Source organism: Achroia grisella, unplaced genomic scaffold (assembly GCF_030625045.1).
Source record: "Achroia grisella isolate CSIRO2021 unplaced genomic scaffold, CSIRO_AGI_Agris_v1 utg947, whole genome shotgun sequence".
Classification (NCBI taxonomy): Eukaryota; Metazoa; Arthropoda; class Insecta; order Lepidoptera; family Pyralidae; genus Achroia; species Achroia grisella.
This window is the reverse complement of record NW_026713071.1, coordinates 2,081,356-2,102,422: the sequence shown is the minus strand read 5'-3', so window position 1 is coordinate 2,102,422 and position 21,067 is coordinate 2,081,356. Positions and strand designations below refer to the sequence as shown.

Genomic DNA, 21,067 nt, shown 5'->3' with positions numbered 1-21,067 from the left:
AATTGTTTTTAAACGGTCTTTTTGACAGTTGTGTCCGCTTAGATCTGTCAAATGAAACGCTCATAATACGAAATAGCCGGTCAGTTTTCGGGCAGAAGACGTTCAGCTGTCACGTGACCGCTGACTGGCTGGCTAATAGCGTTCGTAATACGAAATCGCCAGGCAGTTCAGTTTAAGCCGTAAACTGAATGGGAATAAGAGTTCATAATACGGCCCCTGAATATATGTTTGTTTACTATCCAATTCGGTGTTGTTTGATTTCTTGGCCTCGAGTAAAACATACAGAATGTCCCAAAGGTCGACGATAAACGGAAATCAAGAGATAGAACGAATCTACATAGCTTTTCTCCCTTTTTTTATCATGTGCCAACCGTAGTATCAAATTATAGTAATAATATCATTGGACGATTCACACAGCACTATCTAGGCCCAAACTAAGGAGAGCTTATTTTATGGGTAGGTACTAGAGAACTGACATAAATACTTAGATACATTTTTGTAAATATGTAAACAATATATATAGAAAACACCCAGACTGAAACAATAATCAAACTCATGAAAACAAATAATTATATTTGGTGATTTTCACCCGCAGGGACAAATCTATCACCCCATCAAAGGGAGCACACTAAAATAAACAATCATAATAATATCCCTGGACAATACACAGTGTCATCGAGTCCCAAGCTAAGTAGGGCTTGTGTTATAGGTACCTTTTAAGTTGTGTCGTTTGAAATAAGTATAGATAATCTAATAGATCATTATCATTTATTGTTTTTCAAAATATTCTCCGCGACATTTAATACACTTTTGCATACGTTCAAACCAGTTTTTAAAACATTTATTCCACTCCGAAGTTGGGGTAGTCAAAATGGCCGATTTGTACGCGTCAACAGCTTCTTCGGGTGAGCTGAAACGTTGACCACGAAGACTTTTCTTAATTTTGGGGAACGTAAAAAAATCGTTAGGGCTTAAGTCAGGGCTGTAAGGCGGATGATCCAAAATTTCGACATTTTGGGTGCTCAAATAAATCTTTGATTGACGGGCGGTGTGCGAACTTGCATTGTCATGGTGCAGTATCATACGACGTCTTGAATTGTTTTTTCGAAATTCGGTGATAACTTGTGGCAAACAAACAGTGGTATACCAGTCAGCGGTAACCGTCTTGCAATCTTCTAGTACAATAGTGGCGACATGACCACCCTTTGCCACAAACGAGGCAACCATTTTTTTTTTATTGCTCCGTGAGCGAATGATTTTGGTCGGTTTTGGCTCATCCTGGAAGACCCAAACAGTTGACTGCTGCTTAGAATTTGGATCGTAAGCATATATCCAAGACTCGTCACCACTAACCATATCATAAACATGCTTTGACTCTCCTCGGTTGAATCGCTGCAGAGTTTTGCGACACCAACTAACACGGGCTATTTTTTGGTCGTCGCTAAGCAAATGTGGTATCCAACGAGAGATCAACTTTCTTACGCCAAGTTCTCCATGCAGGATTTTTTGGACAGTGGTCCCTGAAATGTCCACGGATGCCTCTATCTCACGGTATGTCACATGACGATCTTCGAGGATTAGTTGCCGCACGGCTTCAATATTCTCTTGCGTCATGGCGGTTTTTGGACGACCTTCACGTGGCTTGTCACTGAGGCTAGAGTGCTCACGTTGAAATTCTATATACCATCGTTCTATAGTCCTACGACATGGTGCTACATCAGCAAACACAGAAGTGATTTCCTCAAAGCACTGAAGTCGCGATAATCCCCTTTGATAGTTGTAAAAAATTATCGCACGCAAATTTTCCTTAGTGATTTCCATTTTTACAACTGACTTGTCACCTTTGAATAGACGATACAATAAAACTATTCGACCAATCTGAAAACATTCTTTTGTTTTCGAATTCTAAATTCAAAAAGATGTAAATGCCATATGCTTTTTTTTTTAATAAACGCGGGAGGTTGGCAAACGACAAGACTTAAAAGGCAGCCTAGGTACTAGATAAGTCATAGAAATACATAGATACTTTATTGTTAGTCAAAATACATACATAGTGTTATGAGTGCTGGACAACTGATATAAATACCATAATGGATTGGTGGTGTGTATGGGTGAGTAAATGAAGAAAACACGTATAGAATATGATAGTAAAATATATTTAAATATAGTTGCGAACTATCCAAAAGACAAAAAGTGAATAATACATGACATATAAAAAAGAACTCTTCAAAAATATACATTAATAAATAATAAAAATAACAAAAGAATTCGGCGGTCGATCGCCAACAAATATTTAGATACATTTTTGTAAATACATACATAATATACATAGAGAACGCCCAGACCGATACATATAAATAGTAATAAAATTCATATTAAACACCATCAGGTGAACGTAAATTTACACAAGAACGTAACAAATCATGATAATCACTAAACAGTCACATTTGAATGGTCACCACAAACACCATTGCTGCCGCTGCGGTTTTTAACAGCAACCAACAACGCTTCAGCCAACCTAAACATGGGACATATAAAATATTCCGGTCATTATTTGAATGGGATTTAGTCGTTAACTAAACTACAGTAATGTCCATTGTTCAAGCGGCAGTCGGTACAATTTTGCGGTCCATTTGAGGTCAGGAAATGGTGCGTAGTACGGCGCCTCTGGCGGGCAGAGTGCACTCTCTGAGTATTGCCATTTGGTGTTTAATTGTGAAATGTTTTATGTAATAAATAAACGTATACCTTAGGTATAAGAAATGTTAGTATACTTTGTAAAAAAAAATATTAATCAATGTCACTATATGTTGATAATGCAAATAAATAAATGTAAAAACTCATGTAACGCCTTTGTAAACTACTAGAAGTTACATATTAGAATACTGTACTATTGATTGTAATAATATTATAAACGGTAATATTATAAAAATATATATAACATATATATATCGTAAAAATAATATTATATGTGTGACTGTTAAAAATGATTAAATATACATAATATTTAATCTTCTCATTATTTGTAGATCATTTAGAAAAATGCAGTTCGCATGCCTCCTGATTATGAGCCATTATTGTAAGAGGTATACTATAATGAAAACAATGTGCAAATAAATGTTCAAGCAAATAAAATATTTATCTGTTTATCTGACCACTAGTAGTGTGGTCGAAATTTGACCATAATTAATTTAACATTCAGTGAGACTATAGACAAATAATATTAAGTGCGAAATAAATGGTAGTGTGTAATGTTCTTCTTATTGACTTAATGTTTTTTTTTAGAGAAGGATCTCTATAAAGTACTAGCTGTACCCACGACTTCGTCCGCGTCTTATAGTGACTTTGACCAAATAAAAAAAATATGCAGTACTCTAACCAAAAAAACAAACAAAAATATCGATACTTCCATACATATTCCATACATTAATTCCTGTTTCATATCCTTACAGCTCTTTTTCTTTATTTATATTCAATGAATAACCTAAAAAATAAGTTTCAACCTTCTAGCTTTAAAAATGACAATACTTTCATACAAACTTTCATCTCCTCTTTCAACCCCTTACAACCCTTTTTTCGCATTAAAAAGTAGTATATGTCCTTTCTAAGTGTCTATCTGTGTACCAAATTTCATTTAAATCGGTTCAGTAGTTTTATCGTGAAAACGAGACAGACAGAGTTACTTTCGCATTCATAATATTAGTTAGGATAAGGTGTAAGATAAGTGTAAGATAAGGTGTAAGATAAGTGTGTGAAATTTCATACTTCATCCGCGCAATTTTCGTAAAAAGGGGTACAAAGTTTGCTTCACGTATTAATATATAGATAAGACAAAAAAGTATTACACAAAAAGCACGATTCGCGCCGGATGTCGGTCCATCCATTTCTCACCCGAGCTAACTGTGCATGGGTGTTTGGATTTGTACGTGTCCTTCGAATAAAACAAGTTCAGTGATAAAACACAGTCGTTTTTTCGCCCAAACAACACTATATGTCATGTTGCCTCCAATATTTCCTAATACGGATCCTTTCTCGTTCGAATCCTTTTTTGTTTGGATTCAATTTGAAATTATTGCTGCGGAAATATTGTAAGCTGTTTATTTATACGTAAGCAATGTTGCAAACTATTTGCAGATTTTTATATATGTTTTCATTTTTGTACCAATTTTGATTGTATTTTCTTTACAGGTTTTTTATTTATTTTTTATTGTCACTTTTGCCTTGTTACTGTTTGTACCTTCAAATAAAGTTTTTGAATCATTTTGTTTATAGAATATTTAAATAAAAAAAAAATAGGTAAAATATAACATATAAATAACATTGGATTGTTTGTAATATTGAAATAACCGTTTTTAACTACCTGCATATGAATATAAATATGGTACATACAACTAAATTTTTTTTTTAATTCTTGACTGTCTGTCTGTTCCGGCTAATCTCTGAAATGGTTGGACAGATTTTGACGGGACTTTTATTGGCAGGTAGCTGATTTAATAAGGAGTACATAACTTAGGCTCTTTTTATTTTAGAAAAATAAAATAAAATTCCACGCGGACGAAGTCGCGGTTCAGCTAGTATTAAATATAATTTGACAGCACTTGAATTTGACGTATAGAAAGTCGCGTGCATAATTTAGTAAGATGGTACATTATAAACTAATCTACTATACATACAGTAATACTTGCAGGAAAACATTCTTCCAAGCACATGACGCTAACGACACTGTTCCCATAGATAAGCGCTGCATACGTCATAGCACCCACTAACTTTTCCCCCCGACTTTTATCTAAATCTCATACAGCTCACGTAAGCTGGAATAAATCACGACAGGCGTTGAGTTGAAATCGCCTTCGTTCCAGACTTTGAATGGGCTGACCTGTTGATTTTTAACGTTTAACTATTTTTTCTGCAAGATCTTAAACTGCCCTAGTACCGATTATTAAGTATAGCATATTAATAACAACTAGTGGTTCTCTAGTGGTCGAAATTCGTCCATAATTAATTTAACATTCAGCAAGATTATATTGAAGATAAACAATATTTATCTATTATCAATTTGAGCACAGACTTTGACAATAAACAAAAGAGTATATATGCGTGTGTGTCAGATACATGGTAATGAATATTATGTTTTTTTATTACGGTGGGCCGGGTCATCGGGCTCCCTAAAATATGGTCGAGCGCAGTGATGGCTGACTCATACGTCATACTCGTGAACGACTACTGCTTGTAGGGACTGGTCTGCTCTTATTACTACGACTGATTTAATCTTATTGTGTATTTATATTTTACCCTAATAAATTAGTGCTAGTTGGTAGTTTGTATTCACACGTTTTGATTTGAAAAATGTGAACTATTCTATTCTATTGATTTAATATATTTTTTATGCATAATTTTTAATAAAATATTAGCATTCTGCACTCCTTCTCTGTATAAACTATAAGTCTGCGCAAATTTTGTAAAAATGGGTACAAAGTTTTCACTTCACGTAATAATATTATCTCAGGACAATTCGCACAGCGTCATCTAGTCCGTTAATTTACACAGCGCCCTCTATCTAATAATAGTAGTAGTAAAAAATATTTCTGTCTGTTTGTTTCATCTTGCTAATCAGAAGCCAATGGACATCTCTTCTTTATGAGAAGAATAATTAATAATAATAATAACAACCAGCAAAAAAGAGAGTGAGACGATAGAGAGAATAATAATAATCTCAGTACAATTCACACAGCGCCATCTAGACCCAAGTTAAGCTAGTTAAAGCTTGTGTTATGGGTACTAGATAACTGATACGAATACGTAGATTTTTTTTTTCATAAATATATACATATTATTCATATAGACGATACTTCTCTTAACACAATCTAAAGGGTAATGACTATGATTTTATTTATAACTACAAAAACACCCAGAATGAAATCTTTACGACGTCGTCGCATTCCGATGGAATTAAAACAGTGAAACAGCTAGTTTCGTGTTTAACGAAACAGAAAATTCCATTTACAATGTTTCATTCAACAAATTTTGCACTTGGAATCCGAATTAATGCTTGTATTCATTTCTTTTATACCTCTTTAACAATGTTTTACTAAGTATAATATAAAGTATTGTATGGGAAATCGTTTGAAGAAGTCTTTATATAAATCCTAAGTTAATTGAAGTAATGGATCCACGATTAGATCCACGATTAGAATGGAGCGTGGAATAAAATTTCTACTCAATTTTTCATTATATTAAATTGGCATAGTAAATAAAATTATAAAGTAAAAGCCCTAATATCGGGCTACTCGAACAAATACACACTACAATAGACTATCGAACAAATACTCTAATAAACTACTGCTATTGAGTAAAAACAATATATTCATCATGACTAGAACCCTCACAGGATACTGCAAATTGAACAAAAATATGGCAAACCTAGGCCTGAGCACAACAAAAATCTGCATATTTTACCTAACTGAAGAGAAAACGCCACTACATCCTATGTGGCTGTAGGCCACTCGTGCATAAACGTAATATACCCTTTGGGAAGTTTACACTCTATCCTGAGGAGATAAAAAGCATCGCTTCTAAGAATATCCTTCAATTCTTGTCCCTGACGGGTCTAGGTAGCGAACTCTGAAAAAGGGCGAGCACAATAGATCTATGTGCGACGCAGTGCTACGGGTCTAAGCACCTGACAATAGCCCAAACAATCCAATAAAAAAAAAAAAGTATTTTATATATTCTTTATTGCACTTCATCATTACATAGTATAAAACAAAGTCGCTGTCGCTGTCTGTCCGCCTCTATGCTTAAAACTACGACACGGATTTTGAAGCGGTATTTTTAATTGGTAGAGTGATTCAAGCGGAAGGTTTATATATATAATACATGTACACCTGAGCGAAGTCGGGGTGAGTAGCTAGTTTAAATAAATTTTATAAATATTGTTAGCAAAGGAGGATTTATCTCTAAAAGGGATTACAAAATAGCGTGACACAGGATGTAGTGAGTTTGTCGCAGTATAACTAAAAATTGTAGGAATAAATAATAAAAAGTAACTAAATAAGCACTAAACATGCTGTAACTATAGATTTAAAGTTTAAAACAGTATATATATACAAATAGTATATGAATATATAACTTTAAAAACATGTTTTTTATAAAAATAATAGAAAATATAACTTAAAATTCATATAGCTGACAATGTTATCTGATTGAACAGAGTTTAAGTGCGTTTCTATATTGATTGTCGCATGCCTAGTTCTTGTTAATGTAAATATAATTAAAACAATATTTATTTAAAAGAGCAACACACAAGTTTCTTCTTGGTCATTCTTCTTGTGATGAGTGCATTCCCAATGAACGGTAGAATAAAAAAACTTGACAAAAGTGCTTATATTAAGTTTATTTATTCAAATATTATTTCTATTTCTATAAATATATTTACATGCACATATGAGTATAGAAATACTCAATATAGTATTTTTTATTTATAAATAACAATTATGAGATTGAGATACAATTATGTGAATAAAATTATCGTTTAATGACATTTTATATATATACTAGCTGTCCCGGCAAACGTTGTTTTGCCTTAAAATAAAAAAAAAATTAGGGGTGGACTACCCGTAACATTTAGGGGGTTTGAAAAATAGATGTTGGCCGATTCTCAGACCTACTCAATACGCTCACAAAATTTCATGAGAATCGGTCAAGCCGTTTCGGAGGAGTATGGGAACGAAAACTGTGACAAAAGAATTTTATACATAAGATATCATGGGTTGTCAATACATTTAATTATTTCATTGATTCTAACTACGTATGTTTTTCTACTTTTTACTTTATTATGTTATTCATTAAATGCTAAATAGTCAATAGACTTATAATAATTTTATTAATTAACAGTGTATTGTTACAGTATCTCATTGTCATTGAGAAAATATGTGAACTAAAAGATAAAATAAGTTCAGTTCATTAGTAATTAGATTTTCTGTCATTTAAGTTTTACTTAAGTTATATGCATATAGTCATATTTGCTAAACCCTTATACAACCAGAATAGAATCCTGGCATCAAATGAGTAGTCAAGCGATTCGCCTTGCTTCCGTTGGTCCAGGTTCAATACCTCACATGGCACAATCATTTTAATTATGAGTAAAATTGTTTGTATCGGGTTATGTACGTATGTATTTATTTACAAAAAAATATACAACTATATGTAACAGATGTCTAGTACCCATAACAAGCTCTGCTTACCGTGGGACTAGATGGCGCTGTGTTAATTGTCCTGCGTTATTATTATTTATGTATATATATCAAGGATAATTTAGGATTGTAATGGTAGAAGAAATTTTCAAATCGGTACAGTAGTTTCGGAGCCTGTTCAATTCAAACAAACAAACATATCTTCCTTAAATATTGTGTTTCTAGAGAGGTAGGTACGCGACAAGTAAACAGCGAGGTTGGTTACACAGTGATTTAATATTCCAATAAGGAGTGGACGCAGCCATTCCTCAATAACTTAAACTACCCACATATATAATATCCCTTAGCTCTTAGTATGACCATACTTTAATACTTATACAATTTAAAACAACTGTTTATAATTAACAGCCTTGCGTGGACATCTGGACCTTGTATTAATATTGACCGAGTCTATGTTGTCCTGTGCGTCCTGAGAAGGAATACGGCTTGGGTTAACTGGTGTCAACCTTTCCTCTTCTTCCGATTCACCCCCTCGGGTGCTTCTCCGAACGACCGCCAATCCTCGGTTGTAATTTCTGACACATCTAGGTCTCTGGATTGTGATGTTTTTTTTTATACCACAAAGGACAAACGAGCATGCGGCTCACCTGATGGTAAGTGATTACCGCCGCCCATGAGCACCTGTAACACCAGGGGAATTGCAAGTACGTTGTCGGCCTTTTAAAAAGGAATAAGCTCTTTTCTTGAAGGTTTCAATATCGTATCGGTTCGGAAATACCATTGCTGGAAGGTGATTCCATAATGTGTTACGTGGTGCTCATTCCGGGCAATCTGGTTTTCTGCTATGGAAAAGATAAATCTTTTGTTTGTTTGTAAATTAGTGTGGAACACAACACTACTGCAAGAAAATAAGAACATGTCAATATTGGAAACAATGTAGAAGCCTCCGGGAATCGTGCAATCATTGGCCAAACAATGGCCTTACAAATAATACGCGGCTGTAACAAATGTCCAGGTGTAACCGTATGGTCTGCAATAACCGTAAATCAAGAATAAAATAGCACCAATCTTTGCGGCGACGCCGTCCGCTGTTTCGCAATGTTGCTCTGACATTTAAAGTTGTTTAAGAGCAATTATTGTTTCCATTTATTGCGAGGTTATTGTAGTAAATTTTTATTTATTATATGTTTATTTAGTACATTATTTCTTAATAGTAACGTAAAATTTATAATCGTGTTATTCTGATGTATAAGCTATTTTATTGTAAAGTTTCATTGAAATACATTCAGTGGTTTTTGAGTGAAGGAGTAACATACATCCAATCATCGATCCACACTCACAAACTTTCTCGTCATTACATAGTATAAAATAAAGTCGCTGTCGCTGTCTGTCCCTATGTATGCTGAAATCTTTGAAACTACGCAACGGATTTTGAAGCAGTTATTTTAATAGACAGACTGATTCTAGAGGAAGGTTTATATATACAATACATGTACACCCGTGCGCAGCCGGGGCGAGTAGCTAGTTTATAATATTAGTAAAGGATAAATTCTTCTTTTATATATAATGTTTAAGTTTCTGATTGAATAAATGAGTTAATGATTATTGCAATTAAATGTAGTTAGGTCAATGATAAAACTTATACATAATGAATAAAATCATCAATCAATAATATAAACGCGAAATTCTTTTGAGAATAAATGGATTGTTTTTACAGGCATAAACTAGTAGTTTATGCCTGAAAGAGTCAGATTAAAAATGAAATTTCTAGATCACTCCCACGTTAATTGTGTTTTAAGGCGTGTCGCAAAATGCAGCTAGTATACTATAAAATTACAGTGTAAATGCATGTACATGTGTAGAATTTTCTATTGAAATTATAAAATAAATTTCATATTTATATCTAGATGATATCTGCGACTTAGTCCGCGTGGAAATAAAGTTTAATTTTATTTAATAAATAAAATTTCTAAAATGAAAAGAAGTGTAAGTTATCCCTTATTACATTAGTTAGCACTTTCAAATGAATGCATTATAGAATTATCATGTGCAGAATTAGAGAAACACATAATTATATGTGTGTATAGGCCTCCTAACTCAGACTATGAAAAGTTTGAGTCCACCATGGAAGATGTACTGAAGTTAGCATTCAAAAGTAACAAATTTATTTTGGTATGTGGGGATTTCAATATTGATCTTCTTGTTGATAATCCTGTGAGTAATAAAATTAGAAACCTTTTTAAAAGTTTTGATCTTGATCATATTTTCTTTGAACCTACTAGGATTACATCCACTACGGCAACATGTATTGATAATATATATTGTAATTTTAGTATTTTAAATAAATCGATTATAAATAGATTGCCGTCAGACCATTGTGGACAAATAGCAACATTCGCATGTAATGAAAAAAATGAGATTATGTATAAGTTCTGCAGACCAACAACAGCATTTAAATTACAGAATTTTAAAAACAGATTAAATGGAAGTTTACCGTTTTTGATATTTGATAATATTGATCCAAATATATCATATAATCGTTTTTTCAATATAATAAAAAATCATTTTGATAAAAATTTTACAGTAAAGAAACTTAAAGTCAGTAATTCTAAGTACGCTGAATGGTCTACATTAGGTATCAATATAAGTAGGGAAAATATGTATCAATTATATGATATTAGATCCTATTTGCGTGATCCTATATTCGATGAATATGTCAAAAATTATTCAAAGTTATTCAAAAAAGTATGTAAGGTCGCCAAGGCACTTCATTTAAAGAATAAAATTAAGTTTTCTAAAAATAAAATAAAAACTACCTGGAATATAATAAATACAGAAACAGGTAACATTAAGTCGTGCCAGTCAGAATATGAGTTAAAAGCAGAAAATGGCGTTATTATTGATAATAAAGAACTAGTTGCTCAAACTTTTGATAATTTCTTTTCAACAATACCTCTCAAAGCTACGGAAAATTTAAACTCATCACCTAGTTTAGCTGAAACATTATTAAAAAATACCATAAATCCTTGCGTTCATGACTTTACTTTTCATCATATCAGTTGCTCCTGTGTGATAAAAACGTTCAACGCTCTCAATCTAAAAGGAACTGAGGATATCTGGGGTATGTCAGTTAGAGTAATGAAAACTGTAATAAGTGAAGTTGCTTCACATTTGACTGAAATATTTAATATGAGCATTGATCAAGGTGTTTTTCCAGATCTAATGAAAGTGAGTAAAATAATACCGCTATTTAAATCCGGTGACAAAGACAATATATCAAATTTTAGACCTATCTCAATTTTACCAGTATTTAGTAAGATTTTTGAAAAGATACTACTTACACAAATGTTAGCTCATTTTAATACACATGATTTATTTCATAAACAGCAATTCGGATTTATGAGTGGACGGTCTACTACTGATGCAGGCATTAACTTAATACAAAGTATTTTCGGTGCCTGGGAAGATTCACAGGATGCCATTGGTGTCTTCTGTGATCTCTCTAAAGCGTTTGATTGCGTTGACCATAGGATATTATTACGCAAACTAGAACATTATGGAATTAGAGAAAAGTCCTCAGAACTCATTGGATCATATTTGCGCGATAGAATTCAAGTGGTAGACATTAAAGGAAGTAAGTCCAAGGGGTCATTTATAAAAATGGGTGTACCCCAGGGTTCTATACTTGGCCCATTTCTTTTTCTTGTTTACATAAACGACTTACCATACCAGTTTCAAAACATACTTGACATAGTATTGTTTGCTGATGACACATCACTTATTTTCAAAGTGAAAAGAAATACAAAGGATTTTAATAATATAAATATTGCTCTTGAGGATGTTCTAAACTGGTTTACATCAAATAATCTAGCGCTTAATTCAATGAAAACAAAATGTGTTAAATTCTCTTTACCAAATGTAAAACAAGTAACGACAACTGTTAGTCTGAATCATCATGTTTTGGACTTTGTTGATGAGACTTCGTTTCTTGGTATTGTAATAGATAATAAATTGCAGTGGGGTCCACATATATTCACATTAGCCAAAAGACTAAGCTCGGCTGCTTTTGCTATCAGAAAAATTAGACAGTTGACTGATACTGCAACAGCGAAACTAGTGTATTTTAGTTACTTCCATAGTATAATGTCGTATGGTATTATATTGTGGGGAAGAGCGGCTGATGTAGAATCAATTTTTATATTACAAAAAAGAGCAATTCGTTCAATATATAATCTACCGTGTCGCGAATCTCTTAGAGAACGCTTTAAAGAAACAGGTATCCTTACTGTTCCCTGTCAATATATATATGAAAATATTATGTACGTACGCAAAAACTTAAATTTATTTCCAAAAAATAGTCACTTACACGCTTATAATACAAGGAATAAAAATAAATTAAATATGCCTAGTTATCGTCTCAAAAAAGTAAGTACATCTTTCATGGGACATTGTATACGTTTTTATAATAAATTGCCAGATAGTGTTTTAAATTTAAGTGAAGGCAAATTTAAGATACATGTAAAAAAAACACTTTGCTCTAAAGCTTATTATAAAATAAACGACTACTTAAATGACTACAATGTGTGGACTTAATTACAATTTTAACTTTTGTTATGAGGCATATAATTTTTCCCATTGACATGGATAATGTAATAACATTAAAGAAACTTATTATAAATGATTTTTTATAATTTGTAATGACATATTGTAAATTAAATAATGTAAATTTAATATTGTAATGGGTGAAAACTGTGATCGGTACAGCCTATGCTGTAAATAATATAATTGACGTAGTGGAGTAACCTGAAACAGTCATGCTCGCTATAAAGTTCAAACTTGTGGCGGCGTGGTGGGCCGGGTCGATGTGCTCCCTCAAATATGGTTGAGTACAATGATGGCTGGCTCATACGTCATACTCGTGAACGGGTGCTACTTGTGGGGACTGGTCTGTTCAGGTTGTGAACACTGATTAAATTTTTTATTCTTTGCGATAGCATATGCTGGTGGTCACTCTATTCTCCCAAATTTGAATTTTAAAAACTATATTTATTATAAACATGTTCCACTATTATTTGAAAAAAATACGAGCTGAGTTTCTTGTCAGTTCTTCTCATCTCGATATCATTCCGAACTGACGGTAGATTTGACATATCATAAGAGTCTGTAATAGACCTACATGAATAAAGATATTTTGAATTTGAATTTGAATTTGAATTATCTAGGAGTGAAAGTTCCCTTAAAACTAGTGCAGTCTTTTCAGAAATTAGCTTGAACAAACAGACAGACAGTAAAAGATTTTATTTTCAAATTAAATTTTTATTTTACTGCCGTATATATATATATATTGTATTATCATATGTATTTAGTGAAAAGCAAGTAATTTGCAATTACAAACAGACACAACAATCTTATTTATTTCTGTAAATATAGCTCTCCTCGTACGGTATCCAAGTAAGAATATAATGTCACCATTCCTCTTCATTCCCAGCATGCCGTAAGAGGCGAGTAGGGGAACAAAGCAACAAAGCACAAATATATTAGTACAAGAGAAGGAAAACTGGAAATAAAACTTTATAATAGCAAAAGGTAATGGTGGATTAAATCCTTACACAGGTAAGAAGGAAGAATCATTCTTACCCAGAACACAGAGGGATGATAACGGGTTGTCACATGATAACAATAATGTATCTACTGAAGAAAGACAATAGTTTTGTTATGTATCTAAAGAAATTGCTCAACAGAATTCTTCTGACAAAGTAGAATTATAGATAAAATTGGATTATTTGATTATTTGCGATATTTTAAATAAATACTTATTTATAACTAACAGGCTACTCGCGCCTGCTTCGCTCGGATGTACATGTATCACATATACAAACCTTCCTCTAGAATCACTCTATCTATTACAAAAAAACCGCTTCAAAATCTGTTGCGTAGTTTTAAATATTTAAGCATACATACGGACGGACAGACAGCGAGAGCGACTTTATTTTGTACTATGTAATGATGAATGAGATAAATCTCGTTATAGATGTAAAGAAATATCTCAACAGAATACTTTTGATAAAATGCCTCCATAGATAAAATAGGTTTATTTGATTATCTGAGATATTTTAAATAAAGACTTATTTATACATCTAAAGGATTTTTATTTATTTTGAAAACCAACAGCGAAATAAAATTAAGAATAAATAATATGTGCTTAAAAATAAGGCCAATGAAAGGGTTTCCCACAATTACAACACTAAAGGTACAGATCACAACACAACACAAAGGTGGAGATCTTTGGGGGAGACCTATGTCCAGTAGTGGATGTCGTCCGGGCTGCGATGATGATGATGATGAATGGTACGGATAAATATTTTTAAAAGTAATAATTTTTAAAGTATTGACATATTATTGTTCTATTTATCCACAAGTCTAATTTATACAATAGAATAGCTCAATAGAATTATTTTGACAAAATAGATCCATAGATTAAATAGGTGTATTTGATTATTCATAATATTTTGAATAAAGAATTACTTATAACAATATTAAAATTTTACGTTTAACCTATTACGCGACATCTCTTAATGTTGCAATGAATTTATTGATTCCTTTTTGGGTTTATTTATATTTCAGATGTGGAAAGGGACTTTAGTTTATAATATACTAGCTACTCGCCCCGGCTTCGCACGGGTGTACATGTATTATATATATATATATAAACCTTCCTCTTGAATCACTCATTCTACTAAAAGAATCGCTTTAAATCCGTCGCACAGTTTTAAAGATTTAAGCATACATAGGGACAGACAGCAACAGCGACTTTGTTTTATACTATATAGCGATATTAATATACTATCTAACTCGTGCAACTTCGTCTGTGTCATATTTTCACTGTTTTTGCAATATTTTGCAATTCAGCTCTAGCGCAATGTTATTGTATCTTACAGACTTTCTATAGCTTACGACCTTTCTCGATAAATTTGCTATCCTAAAATAATGTTCAAGGAATAGAATAGAATAGAAAATTCTTTATTTAAATAACCTTAATTTAAGCACTTTTGAGTAGTCATAGTAGTCATCCTTCTTTTCATTTACTTTCTTTTCATTTTGAAAGCTGTCTCATCACAAGAAGAACGAGCAAGAAACTTGTGTGTTGCTCTTTTAAATAATCGTTGTAACTTAAATTTTTTAAGTCGAAGCGTGTAAACTACCAACTAACACTAATTCAAAATTGGATTAGTAGTTTGTATCGTAGATTGCCCTGTGACATACAAACTAAAGAACTACCTCTTATCTTACTAATATTGTAAATGCGAAAGTTTGTGAGTATGGATGGATGTTTGTTACTCTTTCACTCTAAAACTACTTAACGGATTTTGATGAAACTTTAGAGTACATCAGAATAACACTTCATTACAGAGTATAAAACAAAGTTGCTGTCGCTGTCTGTCCGCCCCTATGTATGCTTAAATCATTAAAAGTACGTAACGGATTTTGAAGCGGTTGTTTTATTAGATAGAGTGATTCAAGAGGAAGGATTATATGTACAATGTATGTACACCCGGGCGAAGCCGGGGCGAGTAGGTAGTAGACTATAATTTAAAAAGATATTATATTAAATGCGTGATATATAGTGATAAGTGTGATGCAGACGAAGTCGCGCAGATCAGGTAGTTATATATAAATAGATGTAGTAATAATGTCCATGTTTTTATGAGTGCACGATGTCAGTTCCCTTCTTCTTTGCTTTAGAGTGAATCCTGAGAGTAATTATGCGGATATTCTTTGTACTTTGTTTTCTATTTTGCAATGTTTGTGGGTACAAAGAGCATAATTATTCTACACGCGGACACAGTACGGTAGTCTCTTCTTTCATACATTTTATTTGCTTTGTTTTTGTTATCGTAATATACACGTATGAAATGACAAAGCTGGCTCATTCTGAATAATTAAAAACTAATTAAAAGATTTTTCTACGGTATATCCTTTAATTACTGGCTGACATGGGAGACTAAAAAGTCGTCAGGTTAGGTACTTCTAGTTCACATAATTACGTCGCAAATCTGTTGCTTTGTAAGCTGTTTTTTGGTAGTGAAATTACAAAATATGGAGGTATATCTTAGTGCTCAAAAATGTTAACTTGAGAGGTATCACGGCATGTGGTATGTGCAGGGATTGACAAATTAAAACTATTTTATATAGAGTAAATGTATAGAAAGAAGGAAATATGTTTAGGTGATTCAGGATACAGTAAAATTTAAAGTTAATTAAAAAGTATTTCAGCGTGGCTCATCGAGGTTACTAGTGACCTGAGAGCTGGTAGCTACATTGCCCAGAGGTTAAGTATGGCCATTCTAAGAGGCACTGCTGCCAGTATCTTGGGTACGATGCCTCGATATGCCACGTTGCATTACAATGATTGTTTTTTTTTTGTGAATGTTTATATAACTTATTATATTATATAACATATAGAAAGCACTAATGTTTGGTAACTAAATGGCTGAGCATTTGCCGTGACTAGGTGCCACGTTGCTGGTTTCCACGAATACCTTCCTATATAGACATAAATTTATATATTACATAGAAATTACCCAGGTTAATACAAACAAGCATACTCATAAATACAAATGTTTGCACCGCGCAAGGAAGCTAACTCGTAACCATCAGAAGTAAAGCGTTATGCTAAATAGCTAAACATATAGATCACAGAAACCGTCCAACTATCATAAATATAACTTCAAAAGGAAATTATTATTAAAGTGTACACAAATATTTCTATCTAAAAAACTCCACTCGGTGTCATTAAGTAATATATAAGAGGTACATTATGCACGGACTGGATGCCACCAGCACGCCAGTCACTTGTCACGGCGTACATCATTTATCAGAGAACAAACGACCATCGGTCTGACATACGTAACTCTGACTGGGACATCGTCTCAAATTTTCCCGCTAAATCAGGGCTGCCAACGTTACAAAGCTTCTCGTATGGGTACAAGGTTTTTAATCTCAGTACGAGGTACAAGGATATAAGTACGAGATATTTGGTCTCAGTACTAATTGTAATATTATGTTATCTGTGGTACTAATGGACTCAGTGATAATGCCATTGTGTCAACTAGTAGATAATGGTTACATTGTTATATTACTACTATCATTAATATAACTTCAGAAAGAAATTATTTTTAACTAGCTACTCGCCCCGGCTTCACAGGTGTACATGTATTATATATATAAACCGTTCTCTTGTATCACTGTATCTATTAAAAAAAACAGTTTCAAAATCTGTTGCGTAGTTTTAAAGATTTAAGCATACATAGGGACAGTCAGCGACAGCGACTTTATTTTATACTATGTAATGACGAAGAACTGTACACAAAAATATTTCTATCTAAAAAACTCCACTCGGGGCCATTAAGTAAGACATAAAGGTACATAAGAGGCATATTATACACGGACTGGATACCATCAGCACGCCAGTCACTTGTCACGGCGTACATCATTTATCAGAGAACAAACGACCATCGGTCTGACATACGTAACTCTGACTGGGACATCGTCTCAAATTTTCCCGCTAAATCAGGGCTACCAACGGTACAAAGCTCCTCGTATGGGTACAAGGTTTTTAATCTCAGTACGAGGTACAAGGATATAAGTACGAGATATTTGGTCTCAGTACTAATTGTAATATTATGTTATCTGTGGTACTAATGGACTCAGTGATGATGCCATTGTGTCAACTAGTAGATAATGGTTACATTGTTATATTACTACTATCATTAATATAACTTCAGAAAGAAATTATTTTTAACTAGCTACTCGCCCCGGCTTCACAGGTGTACATGTATTATATATAAACCATCCTCTTGAATCAGTCTATCTATTAAAAAAAACCGCTTCAAAATCTGTTGCATAGTTTTAAAGATTTAAGCATACATAGGGACAGTCAGCGACAACGACTTTATTTTATACTATGTAATGACGAAGAACTGTACACAAAAATATTTCTATCTAAAAAACTCCACTCGGGGCCATTAAGTAAGACATAAGAGGTACATAAGAGGCATATTATACACGGACTGGATGCCACCAGCATTCCAGTCACTTGTCACGGCGTACATCATTTATCAAAGAACAAACGACCATCGGTCTGACATACGTAACTCTGACTGGGACATCGTCTCAAATTTTCCCGCTAAATCAGGGCTGCCAACGTTACAAAGATCCTTATACGGGTACGAGATATTTTGTTTAAGTACGTTGTACAAGGATATTATGAGTACTAATAGACTCAGTGACAATGTTATTGTACCAATCGGGCCTCGGTGGTTTGGCGGTTTTGTACACTGCTTTACTTCCGAAGGTCGCGGGTTCAGTACCTCGCACGGCACAAACATTTGTATTCATAAGTATGAATGCATGTATCGATCTGGGTGTTTTCTATGTATATTTTGTATACATTTACAAAAAAAAATATTTGTATTTGTATCAGTTGTCTAGTATCCATAACACGAGCTCTGCTTAACTTGGGACTTAGATGACGCTGAGTGAATTGTGAAAAGAAAAAAAATCATTTGCCTCTAAATTTTCCGCTAAGATAGAACTTAGCGTTTCAAATCTCGTACGGGTACGAGATTTTTCGTCTCAGTACATGGTACAAAGACATCATGAGTACGAGATATTTGGTCTCAAGACTAATAGACTCAGTGTCCTTGTGACAACAAAGACGTAATCACTATATTATGATTATATATATCATAAAAAAAAAGTGAATTTATGTAAATGTCCAAAATTATTTTCTCGTGTGTTTTTGTATTTCTACTTTCTTATCTGAAAGTACTTATAAGCAAATTTATTAAAACTTAACAGTCAATCTAATATATAATATACTTTAATAATTGTCGCGTACAAGCAGCAACAAAACGCAACACAAAAGGAACGTTCTGATTGGAGCGCACACCCATCCAATTTAAATTCTAAGATCATATTACGAACAGACTTTAAAAACCATTCGATCAACGCAATGTACCTTTGTTCATTCATAATTTTGTAATTAATAGTATATTTACCATCAAATTTAAGATAGTAATCAAATCTATAATTTTCTACACCCCGTAATCTGCTGAAGCCAGCATCACCTACCATCTTAGCATTCGAGCCGCATCATCACGTCCCATTAATAAATAAATCAATATTGTAATATACACTTTGTATAATTTGTACTAATTAGTGTAAACAAAATAAGTAACATCCCTAATCTTAGTACAACTACAAGTATGAGATCATTGAGCTATTTTGTACGAGGTAAAAATGTTGGCAACCCTATCGCTAAACGCAAATCTGATTATTCAACTCTTTTTTCTATCCATTGTTGGTTGCGAGATGTAGGAAATGTAAATAATAAATTTGCTGGTCTGAAATTGTTCGAGTAATATATAATATATGTAAAGTAAAATGTATTTACTTGATTTTAACCATTGATCTGGTATCTGTGTGATGGATCGGTGGACTGTGGGTGTTTAAATGATGAAAACACGTAGTTTATTATATACTAACTGTTCCGGCAAACGTTCTTTTGCCATATAAATTAATAACGTTATAAAAAAATAGGGGTTTGTGATAGAAGGGTGAAAATTTTGGGTTGTATGTTTTTTTAAAGACACATAATAAAAAAATATAAATAACTAATGTTGCCCAAAAAATAAAAAAATTATGTTAGGGGTGGACAGCCCTTATTACTTATTGGTATGATTATTGTATTATTATTATTACTTATTGTAGCCGATTCTCAGACCTATTGAATTTGCATATAAAATTTCATAAAAATTAGTCAAGCCGTTTCATAGGAGTATGGTAGATTGACTAATATTGTGACACGAGAATTTTATATATATCATTATACATTGAAATATAGTTGAGAACTATCAAAGGGACAATGAATGAAGGCTTGAAAGAAGGAAAGGAAGGAAGGAAGAAAAATTACGTTATTTTCATACAAACTTTCATCTGCCCATTCACTTACAACCCTTATTTAGCATTAAAAAGTAGCCTATGTCCTTCCTTAGGGTCTAGACTATCTGTGTACCGAATTTCATTTAAATCGGTTTAGTAGTTTTGGCGTGAAAGCGAGACACAGACAGAGTTACTTTCTCATTTATAACATGAGTAAGGATTTAGATTTGTTTGTATAATATGAATGTATGTACAAAAAAAATATCTATGTTTTTGTGTCAGTTGTCTAGTACCTATAACTCATGCTCTACTTAGTTTGGGACTAGATGGCGCTGTGTGATATGTCCAGTGATTTTATTATTAAATTAAATTGTTTAAAAACACGATTTATAACACAGATGTTGTGACACTCTAAAACACTGTTCGCTCTAAATGGGTGTTTTAGACGGGCGATGTTGAAAGGTAGAGGGGATTTGTCGCAATCTGCAGGCAACTAGTGTCAGATAGCTGTCTCAGCATCGCCGGTGCGGTGGAAATGATATTAATTTATGTAAAACGTAGCCAGACTGCAAACTAGCAAGACGGTCGACGGTCATAGACGTTGAGAGATATTTCTTAATATTTTTTTGTACAGCGACACTGCGATAGTTATTTTGTTGATCATTAGAATTATTCAAATTAAAATATCTTTATTCAAGTCATTAGAGCTTATGTTACGAGTACTAGATAACTAATATAAATAACTTAGATATATATTTTTTTGTAGATACATACATAATATATAAAAAACGACTGGATCAATACAAACAATCATAGTCATGAATGCAAATGCTTGTACTGTGCGAGGAATCGAACCGTGACCAGCGGAAGAAAGGCAGTGTTCTAAATAATAATAATAATTACATGACAAAAACTCTAACACAGTATATCTT

At 33.0% G+C, this 21,067-nt stretch overlaps 1 protein-coding gene across 1 annotated transcript in view; it reads left to right on the top strand.

Moving 5' to 3' along the window:
• LOC131854055 (protein O-mannosyl-transferase TMTC1-like) overlaps positions 1–21,067 on the top strand; it is a 125,610-nt gene that overhangs the window by 69,321 nt on the left and 35,222 nt on the right. The gene's annotated exons all lie outside the window — the stretch shown is intronic.